This window comes from Chinchilla lanigera, unplaced genomic scaffold (genome assembly GCF_000276665.1).
Source record: "Chinchilla lanigera isolate Chin_1 unplaced genomic scaffold, ChiLan1.0 scaffold00008, whole genome shotgun sequence".
Taxonomy (NCBI): Eukaryota; Metazoa; Chordata; class Mammalia; order Rodentia; family Chinchillidae; genus Chinchilla; species Chinchilla lanigera.
Genome location: NW_004955409.1, coordinates 1847048 through 1852820, shown reverse-complemented (window position 1 = coordinate 1852820; position 5773 = coordinate 1847048).

Below are 5773 nucleotides of genomic sequence, written 5' to 3'. Positions count from 1 at the left end.
GGCTGTGCATTTTCTGCAGTTTCCCAGGAAGCTGGGAACACTTGAAAGTCACCTTACCTGCCCTGTAAAGGAATCTTACTTTTTGTGTGAATGCACGATTCAGAAACACCAGAAGCAGCGGATGCAACATGAATTCTGTTTGTTTCTGGAACACTGTATGGGGGGCTTGGCGTTGGGACTTGTCTGCAGGCCCCGGGACTTAACGTGCAGGCCACTGAGCCCACTGCACCTCTGAGCCCATCCCCCGTCCTGATTGTTTTCTGATGCAGGTCTCCTTCCTTGTTCACTTTGGAGGATTCTGGCTGCCCTCACCCTAGGGAGTGGGGAGCTCAGAGGTACCTACAGCAGATTGGGGGCTGGTGCTGCCCCTGTGCTGGTGGTCAGTGGCCCCTAAATGTTCAGTCCACCCTGTCTGTGTAGAGCCCCGGACTCCTCCACTCATCCTGTCCTCAGATCCTTGGCTTGGCTTTCAGTTCCTGTCTCCTAAAGTTCTTATCTTGTTCTTTGTTGTTCTGGTGGGACAGTGGAGGGGATGGCACTGGTGATGACTGAGCATCGCCTGCCGGCCTCTCGTCCCCTCCCCTTGCTAGCTTCCTCTCCAGACTCTGCCAAGAAAAGTGTCCCCTGCCCAAAGAGAGGGAATGGTGGGGCGCTCACCCTCAGCGCCGTGACGAAGCAGGGCCTGCGGAACGGCAGGAGAATTGTTTCCTGAGCCCCTTCCACCTCCATCCCTCTCTTCTCCTTGGTCGTTTCTCGTCACAAAGCCTAACTCTTGGTCTTTGGAGGCAAAGAGAGCTGGAACTGAGTCCTGGCCCTGCAAGAAGAATGGTTTCACACTCTGCCCGACCTCTCTAAAATGGGGACAGCAGCCCCGCCTGGCGGGCTCCAGAGCGGGATTCTGCGGCCCGCGCCCCGTGCCCAGAGCAGTGCCGGTGGTCTGCAGCATCTCCCCAACAGCCGGCTGCTGCGTTTAGCTCCCTCTGCTCCTCTCTTTGAATATGCATCTATCTCTCAAATGTTATCAACAACGATCATGCTGGAAATAAAAATGGAAGTGAAGACAACACCCCAGTCCCTTGACCATCTTATTTTTTTCTGCTGAGTTTCATTTCTCGGTAGCCCTGAGGCTCCTGCGGTCCTCAGTGACAAGGTCCATGCAGTGGGCTTCCAGACTAAAGCAAGGCAGAGTTCTTTCGAACTTGCTGTTCAAGCTAAATCTGGGCAGTGGGGAGGGGAGGCGCAAAGAGGAGACAGGGTCCTGGGGGTGAAAGGGGTGAGGCGGGGGCGAGGGCTTGTCTTCCAAGATGGAACCGATGAAGCATCCTCTCCAGGACAATGTTCTCCTTTTCTTACCCTCTGTGCTAAGATAAATTTTCTTTTCAGATTGTGATTATGGATTAATTTATGGCTTTCCTTAATTGTCTGAGCAGCGCAGGTTAATGTCCTGGTAAGGACAAGTTCTCTTGTACTTTATGAGAGCAATCACTTAACGAAAATTAGGCTATTACTTTTTATCTCCCTCTCCTTGGCAATGCCTGATACCATGGGCGTTCCTGCAAATTCCCTTCCCCTTGCCCTGGGGTAGGAAAGAGAGCTTTATTTGGCTTTGACGTGCAGATTTCCTGATGCTGGATAGCCGGGTTGAATGCCGGAACTGGCACCTGCTGGGCCGTAGCTGGGCCTGGCATGGGCTCCTGGCTCTCCCGAGTCCTGTACTCACCACCTACAAAACGGAGATAGCACTGTTCATAGCCCGCGGGGTCCCTCACCACTCGTCCAGCCTGTTTAGAGCTTTGCCTAGCTTTTCCACACAGGTTTTAAGCTGGGCTGCGCCAGGCAGACCCCAGACCAGATATGTGTGGTTGGCTCACCAGGCAATGCTTCCTGACAGCCGGGACCAGCGTGGGGGGATGCTGGGGAGAAGCTGCCAAGGCCACGCCGCTGTCTCTGAGGGCCCAGCTGTGGCTCTCCATGTCCACGCTACCTTTCTCTCCCCGGCACCGGCCACTGGACCTGGGCTGTTTTCTCCTAGCATTGCCCAGCCTCCCAAGTCTGCCACCCAAAGCAGATGGCTCCACTTGCCCTGGTTCCCTCCTCCAGGGGTGGACACACACAGACTGTTAGATGGGCCACCCACAGTGGCTTCAGGGGACCCCACTTCCCCAGCAGGAGATGCAGAGGGAGTGAAACAAATACGGCCTCTGATCACGCAGGTTTTGGAGGGTGAGATAGTGAGGGGGCATTGCAATGCTGAGGTTCCCCCGGAGGAAATCTCCAAGTTGCACAGCTCAGGAAGGTGCCTCGGGAAGTACCAAGAGTCTCCCCCAGGAAGACGCCAGTGATGCACAGGATTCACCTAGCACAGGCCAGCCAGGCGCCTCCAGGAACCAGGGTCTGCATAGCCCTGTGCCCAAGCTCCAAGGGCGACAGGAAACCTCATGTGGGCTGCACGGAAGGCAGAGGGTGGGAAGGGGATGCTGACAAGCTGGGCTGTGGTGGCTGGGGGCACTCCACTGGGATGGTCCTGGAGGGCTGGCTCGGAGTCAGATGTTAGTGCGCGGTTGTTATGGCTTAGATCTTAGTGTTCCCCCCATGCTTCATGCATTCAGAAGTGGGCTTTGGCGGGGTGGTGAAATGATGAGGCACTGTACTGGAGGATTCATGGCTGAGAGTGCTGAGAGGAGGTGTGGGCTGGCCTGAGATGGGTCCCTGGGGTGTGACCCTAGGTTCCTGGGCTGGCCCGATGAGATGGGTCCCTGGGGTGTGACCTGGAAGGATGGACTCCTGTCTCTCACTCCTCCTTTCTCTCCTGACTTGCTGGGTGAGCAGCTTTCCTCCTCTATGTCCTTTCATCATGCTGTTTCTGTCTGGGAGCCCAATAACTGTGGACTCAACCCTCCGCAACCATGAGCCATGAGCCAAAATAAACCTCTCCTGCTAGTCAGGGGAAAGAGGTTAAGACGGGATTCTAAGCTGGGTTTCCAGGAGATATTCCGGGGATGGTATCCCACGTTAGCAGCAGAAGTTCGTGCTAGGAGTATTAGCTATGATCCTATCGCTCCTGGCTATCGTCACTCTCTTGCAGCCATGACTCATCACTTGGGCCTGGCTCTGTTAGGCCGTGGACCTGTTTAACCTCTGTGTCTCCTAACAGTCTATAAGTTTCACAAGGGGAGTGTCTGTATGTTGTATCCAATTGGTCATATATTCAGCAAGATGTATTTGTTAAGTGAATAAGTGAATGTTTTTGAGCTGTAGATTATGTGGGGGGGCAAAGAAGGAAAGAGCGCAGTCCCCGTTCTCAGTGGCACATGGGTTTATCACCCAAAGGCTGTTCACTGGGCACACAAGGACTGTGCCCTACTCCTTGGCTAGGTGGTGAGCGTAAAGTTAGGAATGAAATGCAGGTATCCATGACCCCTGCCCTTGGGAGCTCAGCACCCAGCTTCCTGGTTCTTGAAGGGCAGGCTTTTCCCATGAGCTCTGTTTGGAAGTTGGTGGGGATAACTGGGGCCAGCCCCATGTTGGAGGATGGGGCACTGTTGTCCTTGGGCTGGTGGGGTGGCTGGAGGTGGTGTGTGATGAGAGGATAGGTTAGCACAGGCAGACCTGGTCCTTATCCACATGACCTTCAAGCACCTTGAAGGGGGCATGCAAGTGGCTGAGAAGAGCTCTGTATTGTTAGCCTAGAACCTCGCTCTTCTATACATAAGCTCAGTGTGCGTTTCTGGTATGACTTTAATGTACTGGCTTTTATGGCAGTAAAATGGATATTTAGCATTTATTGTCTTAGCACTTCTTAACATATGCAGTTCAAGAGTGTTAAGTATACTCACAATATTATGCAACAGATTTCCAGAACATTTTCAGCTTGCAAAGATAAAACTCTACCCTTTAAGGCAACAACTCCTGATTCCCATTTCTCCCTCCCCCTGCCTGTGGCAGCCTTGTTCTACTTCCTGCTTCTGTGAACTTGATTACTCTTAAGTATTTTATGTCTGTGGAGTTGGGCAGTGTCTGTCAGTGCCTTGTTTCTTTTTTTTTTATTTTTTATTTTTTGTTTTTTTCCAGTACTAGGCATCGAACTCACGACCTTGCACTTGCCAGGCAGGCGCTGTGCCGCTGAGCTAAATCCCCAGCCCCAGTGCCTTGTTTCTTAGCAGAGTGTCCTCAGGGTTGGCTGTTTAGCATGTGTTGAAATTTCCTTCTTTTCTAAGGCTCAATATTTTTATTTATGTCTACGTGGCATTTTGTTTTATCCACTCTCCTGTCAGTGGAACTTCGGTGGCTTTTACCTCTTTACTCTTGTGACAAAATAACGCTGCTATGAACGTGATCCTGCAAACATGTCTTCAGGGTCCTACTTTCAGCTCTTTTGGATGTGTGCTCAGAACTGTAGCTGCTGAGTCATGTCATTTTTCTTAAGTCCCATTCTCATTTTTTTATCCAAAAAATACAAGTAAATAAAGGAAAAACCGAGCTTGCATTTGTTTTCAACTTTACCGAGGCACACTCACACTTTGGAAGAAATCTCGTCCAATGGGACTGTCCCTGTGGTGTCTGCCTGGCCCTCTCCACCCATCTGGGTTACTTTGTATCTGTAGCTATGGGGGTGTCGAGGGGGGATCTCTGCGGTTCTGTGTGTAATGCAAAGTTGCTTGGTGTGTCATGTAGTATTCCCGTGCCCATTTATGTAATAAAGTGTGTACTTCTGTTATGTTATTTTCCTTTCACTTCTCCTCTAGTATTACTATTATATTCTATTGAATTTATATTATTAGATTATATTGAATTTTGGAAGTGTGTGTGTTAGGTTACATAACTATAAGTTTTATTTTCAGGACAGTAAAAGAGAGCTACAAAATATTATTTTAAAAAATAAACTTGCTTGGACTTCATTGACATGTTCTAAACTTTTCAGATTAACCATATTCTAATGAGGAAGAATTCAACATACGATATTTAGGCCTACACTGACAACAGAAGCTTCAAACCTGCCTGCTTTGTGCTTTTCCTTTTCAAACCTTTCCGCACACCTGTGCTGTGCGTGGACAGACGTGCCCACAGGACACGGATTCGAGGCATCCGTAAACGCTTCCTTTAGCTCTCTTCAGTCCCCGTAGCTCATGGAAGTGGCCAGAAGGACAGATCTCCCTTGGTTTATCCGTTCCAGTTTGTGCCGGCTTAATTTCTCCCGTCTCCTCTCTTGGTGGCCGGTTACGCTGCACCTTCAGAAGACGTGTTCTCCATTTTGCAGTCACACGGGTGCTGCTCCTGCCATGGCACCTTTAGTGTCCCTGTCAGTCTGCTCTGGCAGTGAGTGCCACCTTTACGGTGACTCGGGGCCGGGTAAGCTCTGGACAACCCCTTGTCAGGCTTCCCGAGCAGTCGCCCCAGAGCATTCGTATATTGAAATATGTACTGTTTTATTATAACTTACTTTCCTTTTATTTCTTTTTTATATTACAGTTAGGATATTATATTGATTTTTTTAAAAAATGTGTGTAGGCGGATTATATTATCCATTAATTTCATCTGAGGGTAGTAAAAGAAGATACTAGAAAACATTTGCCATAAAAAGGGGATTTGGACCTGGTAGTTTGGAGAACCACAGGTGTCATAAATAAATAATTATACCATCTACTGACCCATGATTTCTGTGACACAGGAAAAGCGCACGGCCACAGGTGCTTCCTGTCCCGCCTGGGACTTGTGATGCCTTCTGCAAGAGTGACTTCCCCAAGTGCGGGCCAGAGCTCTGCCCCCGCCTAGC